Here is a 7,366-nt window from a genome sequence, read left to right on the forward strand (position 1 = left end):
ATTTTACAATTGTTATATTTTGTTTGTTTTTAGTCCTTCCATTATTTCTGATGTTCATCCAGTTTGATTTCTATTTGTAACTGTGCTATTTCACAACATTTCTGAACCTACATACATTTAATAGACACCGTATGTTTTACATTGGTTATCTTGTTATTAGTCCCACCCTTGAGCTCCATTCAACCCCTCCCATCTATCTCTTAACACCATCTATTTGGATTTCTATTTGCTGTATATTTTTCAACTGTGCTGTGATGTTTCACAAAAGTACTGAACCTTTCTATTTTCATAGCTTCTGCAGATTGTAAATTAAAAATAAAGATTTTTGATAAAATAATTATTATATTATTGAATCACCCAGTAGTGCTTTCTGCAGTGTTAGTTCGAAGCAAATGTTGCAATTCTTCATCCATTCCTGGACCTGTGTGCAAAAACGAATTACATATGGACAATGCCAAAATAAATGATCGAATTACTCTGCCTCCTCATATCAAACTCTTCAGAGCTGGAAAGATTGTATCCCCCATGTCCATAACATTCCATTGGAATGCAATAATTTTGTATAGTATTTAAATATAAAAATTCGAAGTTTTGAATCTGGCATTGTTTTGCATATCAATTCATAAACCATGTGCCATGGAATGGGTACATAGAAATTCTCTTCCCAACTTTTTTGCAATTTATATGGCACAGCTGTCAGTTTTTTGGTGCTTAAATGAAATTAGTATATGTTTTTATTTATCACACTTTTTTTACATTTAAAATTTAAATTTTACCTTTATTTTACTAGGCAAGTCAGTTAAGAACAAATTCTTATTTTCAATGACGGCCTAGGAACAGTGGGTTAACTGCCTGTTCAGGGGCAGAACGACAGATTTGTACCTTGTCAGCTCGGGGATTCGAACTTGCAACCTTCCAGTTACTTGGCTGCTAGGCCACCCTGCGCCCATTTATGTTCTTTAAACGGGTAATATTACTCTCTCTCTCTACTACCTATCGCAATGTATACCAGAGGAAAATATTTAACACCGTTTCAATGTTTTGCAACAGTTATGAAAGACAATTTTGAGGAAATTATTAATATAATTACACAGTGTGCGTACGTGATAACTTTATGTAATAGATCTCTCTCTCTCTCTCTCTCTCTCTCTCTCTCTCTCTCTCTCAGGCTATGAAAAAGACAAAAGACATGACATTGACTGCTGAGTGTTGAACTTTTGCCCACTCTATAGCCACCTGTTTATTATCTGACCCTAATGGTCATTTACGGACATTGGAACATCTTGAATAACAATAAGGGGCACATGTAGTCTTAAACGTCCACTCAGCACAGCCCTTGGAGCATGGTTCCTCTCTAGTTTTAATCCTTGGTTTAGGACTTCTAGGGAGTGTTTCCTAGATGCTGTGCTTCAGCATATGCATTGATGGGTCGTAGGTTTTTAGACTGGGTATCTGTAAAACATTTTGACAACTGCTGATGCAAAAAGGGCTTTTAAGAAATACATTTGGTTGATTGACAGATTTGTATTATTATACAAAATAATATAGAAATATTATTATTATTATCATAATCATTATTATTATTATGTTACAGGTGAGACATACCCAGAAATGTCAACGTCTTGTCAAGTGCTCAAAACTGTACAGCAGCCACAGAAAATCCTGTACAGTAGCTCCAACTTACAAGAATGGGTTTACAAGGCAGGGAGGAAAAGAGTTTAACGCCAATTCAAACATACAATGATATATATTTGATACAATTACCCATTCAACACTATAGTTACAAAATCACTTCTCATTGTGTACATTTCAAGGTTTCACAAACATAAAACTAGTTAATGTTTCTCGGACTAACACACTGATGAGTGTCCTATTTACTAAAGAACAATCATTAAGACAAAACACAAGAAGTTGTAATATAAACTGCATACAAATCAAATCAAATTTTATTTGTCACATACACATGGTTAGCAGATGTTAATGCGAGTGTAGCGAAATGCTTGTGCTTCTAGTTCCGACCATGCAGTAATACCTAACAAGTAATCTAACCTAACAATTTCACAACAACTACCTTATACACACAAGTGTAAAGGAATTAATAAGAATATGTACATAAAAATATATGAATGAGTGATGGCCGAACGGCATAGGCAAGATGCAGTAGATGGTATAGAGTACAGTATATATGAGATGAGTAATGTAGGGTATGTAAACATTATATAGAGTGGCATTGTTTAAAGTGGCTAGTGATACAGTTATTACATACATACATTATTAAAGTCTCTAGAGTTGAGTCAGTATGTATGCAGCAGCCACTCAATGTTAGGGATGGCTGTTTAACAGTCTGATGGCCTTGAGTTAGAAGCTGTTTTTCAGTCTCTCGGTCCCCGCTTTGATGCACCTGTACTGAGCTCGCCGTCTGGATGATAGCGAGCAGAATGTGACTGGCAGAACGGGTGTGACTGGCAGAACGGGTGTTGTATGTGGAGAATGAGGGCTGCAGTAGATATCTCAGATAGGGGGGAGTGAGGCATAAGAGGTTTTTATAAATAAGCATCAACCAGTTCGTCTTGCGATGGGTATACAGAGATGACCGGTTTACCGGAGTATATAGTGCAGTGATGTGTCCTATAAGGAGCATTGGTGGCAAATCTGATAGCCGAATGGTAAAGAACATCTAGCCGCTTGAGAGCACCCTTACCTGCCGATCTATAAATTATGTCTCCGTAATCTATCATGGGTAGGATGGTCATCTGAATCAGGGTTAGTTTGGCAGCTGGGGTGAAAGAGGAGCGATTACGATAGAGGAAACCAAATCTCGATTTAACTTTAGCCTGCAGCTTTGACATGTGCTGAGAGAAGGACAGTGCACCATCTAGCCATACTCCCAAGTACTTGTATGAGGTGACAACCTCAAGCTCACCTGTGGGAGGAGGGGCATTCTTCTTACCGAACCACATGACCTTTGCTTTGGAGGTGTTCAGAACACGGTTAAGGGTAGAGAAAGCTTGTTGGAATAATCTCCCCACCTGAGGCCAAAGACAGGCACAAAATAGTTGCCCTCTGTGCATGCTTTTAAAAACACACAATACACAGAGATTTAGTCCAGAGCCATGTTTTATGTACTGTAGTTTATCTCACTTGTTGCTTGTAGTGTTCACAGGTCTTAATTATACTCTGGCAGTCCTACCCTGGAAATTACTTTTTCATATACAAGGGGTTTACAAGATACACAGCAGAACCATAACTTCTCTACAAAATTTCCCAACAGTTTCAAATTTTCTTTCAGTTCAACAAGGTCATACACATCAATCACCAGGGCATTTTTATTGCAAACATTTGCTTTAACCAAAACAGCTGCACTATCATGTTACATAAGCACTCACTCAATAGCGAGAGAACATCCGAACAGGATGTCAATAAATGGGCATAAACTCGTGATACTAAAAATAGATCACCAATCACTTTTGAACACATGCCATATACTGTATTCTCTCTTACATTCCTTACATCTATAATATTTCTTAACATTATTCAGTTCCTTTGGCTTTGATGCCCCATGATTGAGTATTGCTCTGTTCAAGTAGACTGTGATTTTGCTGTGATCTGATACTGATCTGTGACTGCTCTGAGAGACTCTGGGTTGAGGTCAATAATAAAGTAGTCTACAGTACTACTGCCAAGGGATGATCTATAGGTATACCTACCATAGGAGTCCCCTCGATGCCTACCATTGACTATGTACTGTACATACCCAGTGTATGACAGAGCTGCAGGAGTTGTGACCCATTTTTGTTGGTTATTGTCATAGTTGTGCCTAGGGAGGCATATGGGGGAGGGAATGCTTTCACCTCCAGGCAGGTGTTTATCCCCCTGTGTGCTGAGGGTGTCAAGTTCTTGTCCGGTTCTGGCATTTAGGTCACCACAGACCAGCACATGTCCCTGGGCCTGGAAATGAATGATTTCCCCCTCCAGGATGGAGAAGCTGTCTTCATTAAAGTATGGGGATTCTAGTGTGGGGATGTAGGTATCACACAGGAGGACATTTTTTTCTGTTAAGATCATTTCCTTTTGAATTTCTATCCAAATGTAAAATGTTCCTGTTTTGATTAATTTAATAGACTGAGTTTGGTCTGCTCTATATTATTGTGAATTTTTCAGTACAACCTGTTAAGGCTATGCACAATACTGCCCCCTTTGGAGGAATTGCGTGCCCATAGTAAACAGAAAAAAATCTGTCCAAAATTGCTAATATATGCATATAATAATTATTATTGAATAGAAAACACTCTAAAGCTTCTAAAACCGTTCGAATTATGTCTGCATGTAAAGCAGAACTCACAGGGCAGCCATTCTCCCAAACTCTCTCTCTCATCAGAAAAGTTACCCCAACTTTGACGTCATCGCCCCCACCCTTCCCAACCAGCTACGGATCTCGGAACAGTTTCTGTGTGTTCAGCGTGCTGTGTTCTTTCAACGGGGCGAGGAATGGAGAAAATCCCGCAAGCTTTGACCGGTTGGCGGGCAAAATAGTGACATGTCACTGGAAAATATCTGTGCGTCCTGGCGCAATTGTATACAGCCTATTCTTTTGTTCCATTTCGTTTGAGAAGAGTTGCGTTCATTCGGTCGAATCGCCAATTGTTTTGTACGCTTAGAACATCCTAAAGCTTGATTCTGCATTTAGTTTAACCAGTTTAGTCGACATATAATATGTAATTTTGAAGTTTTGATGCGCAACTGTTCGTGACCAGAAGTAATTTTTGGTAGCATTTCAGCTGGAACTTGCAGCATATGCTAATACAAAGACACACGAAATGAAACCAAACAATGTTTTGGGTAAGTATGACTTCTTCCACTACATTCTGATCGAAGACCATCAAAGGTAAGGGAATATTTATGTTGTAATTTTGTGTTTCTGTTGACTCCAACATAGCGGAGGAATATTGCTTATGTCTGAGCGTCGTCTCAGATTAGTGCCTAGTTAACGAATTCTGTAACTTTAAAAATAAATGTAACACAGCGGTTGCATTAAGAAGCAGTGTATCTTTCTAACTATATGTAGAACATGTATATTTAGTCAAAGTTTATGATGTGTATTGCTGTTATCTGGCGTTATCTGGCAGAGCTATGTATAATTTCTCAGGACATTTTTGTAGCATTTTTTGAACATGGCTCAATGTAAACGGAGATTTATGGATATAAATTGCATATTATTGAAAAAAACATAAATGTACTGTGTAACATGTCCTATTACTGTCATCTGATGAAGATTTTCAAAAGGTTAGTGAATTCTTTTTCTTTTAATCCTGCGTTTGTGATTGTGTTTTTTGCTTGACAATATGGCTACATATTGTATGTGTCCTAGTGGTTGTTTGATATACATATGTGCTATGTTTTCGCCGTAAAACATTTTAGAATTCTGACTTGCTGGGTAGATGAACTAGGTATTTATCTTTCATTTGAGCTATTGGACTTGTTAATGTGTGGAGGTTAAATATTTCTAAGAATATTTTTGCATTCTGTGCGCCATCTTTTGAGTTGAGCTTGGGGGGGGTGCCCTTGGGGAACGTGTACTGTTAAGGCGTTTTAAGATCATTTCCTTTTGAATTTCTATCCGAATGTAAAATGTTCCTGTTTTGATTAATTTAATAGAGTGAGTTAGGTCTGCTCTATATTATTGTGAATTTTTCAGCACATATGTGGCAATTATTTCAGAAGGAGACAGCAAAACTGGGGCACTATATATGTACTCTGGGTCATGTGCACCTGTCTTACTGTTACGGGTGTGTACTGGAGGCGAAATCAGGTGCAGGAGAGCAGAGTGTATTTAACAGGCACACTTTTTATTCCGGTCCAAACGGAAGCACATAAGTACATAAACGTGCCCAAAACACGGAACATGAACAAAAGTGACTATACCCACATAACATAAAACAATTTCACGCAAAGACATGGAGGGGAACAAAGGGCTAAATATATTCAGTGTGATTAGGAAATGAAAACCAGGTGTGAATGGAACAAGACAAAACAAATGGAAATATGAAAAATGGAGCGGCGATGGCAAGAAAGCTGGTGACGCCGAATGGTCTCGGGGACGACCCGGAGGGCGAGGTGCAGGGCGATCCGGCCGGCGACGGTGAAACTCCCACAGCAGTTCGGGGTCTAAAACATCCGCAACCGGTACACAGCACCTCTCTTCCGGACCATACCCCTCCCACTCCACGAGGTACTGAAGGCCCCCTGCCCGATGCCTCAAATCCAGGATGGAATGAACGGAGTACGCAGGGGCCCCCTCGATATCCAGAAGGGGCGGAGAAACCTCCCGCACCTCAGATTTCTGGAGCGGACCAGCCACCACCGGCCTGAGGAGAAACACATGGAATGAGGGGTTAATACGGTAATCAGAGGGAAGTTGTAATCTGTAACACACCTCGTTCACCCTCCTCAGGACTTTGAAAGGCCCCACAAACCGCGGACCCAGCTTCTGGCAGGGCAGGCGGAGGGGCAGGTTTCGGGTCGAGAGCCAGACCCGGTCCCCCGGTGCAAACACCGGGGTCTCACTGCGGTGATGGTCCGCGCTGGTCTTTTGGCGCAGCGCGGCTCGCTGGAGGTGAACATGGGCGGCCTGCCATGTCTCCTCCGCGCACCTGAACCAGTCATCCACTGCAGGAGCCTCGGTCTGACTCTGATGCCACGGCGCCAGAACCGACTGGTACCCCAATATGCACTGAAAGGGGTAGAGGTTAGTGGAGGGCACGAACACCGCCCACTCCCCTGGCCGGTCCTGGCAATAGGACCGCAGAAACCTGCCCACATCCTGGTTGACTCTCTCTACCTGCCCATTACTCTCGGGGTGAAACCGAGAGTAACGGGCTGATCGAGACCCCCAGACGCTCCATGAACGCCTTCCAGACTCTCGACGTGAACTGGGAACCCCGATCAGACACTATATCCTCAGGCACCCCGTAGTGCAGGAAGACGTGAGTAAACAGGGCTTCCGCACTCTGTAGGGCCGTAGAAAGACTGGGCAGAGGGAGGAGACGACAGGACTTAGAGAAACGATCCACAACGACCAGGATCGTAGTGTTTCCCTGTTAAAGAGGACGATCAGTTAAAAAATCCACCGACAGGTTTGACCAAGGTCGTTGTGGAACGGGTAAGGGGTGTAGCTTACCTCTGGTCAGGTGTCTCGGAGCCTTACACTGGGCACACACCGAGCAGGAGGAAACATAAACCCTCATATCCTTAGCCAAGGTGGGCCACCAGTACTTACCAGTCAGACAGCGCACCGTCCGACCGATCTCCAGATGACCAGAGGAGGGTGATGTGTGCCCAATAGATCAACTGGTCATGGACAGCAGAC

The sequence above is a fragment of the Oncorhynchus masou genome, chromosome 15 (assembly GCF_036934945.1).
Source record: "Oncorhynchus masou masou isolate Uvic2021 chromosome 15, UVic_Omas_1.1, whole genome shotgun sequence".
NCBI classification, from domain to species: domain Eukaryota; kingdom Metazoa; phylum Chordata; class Actinopteri; order Salmoniformes; family Salmonidae; genus Oncorhynchus; species Oncorhynchus masou.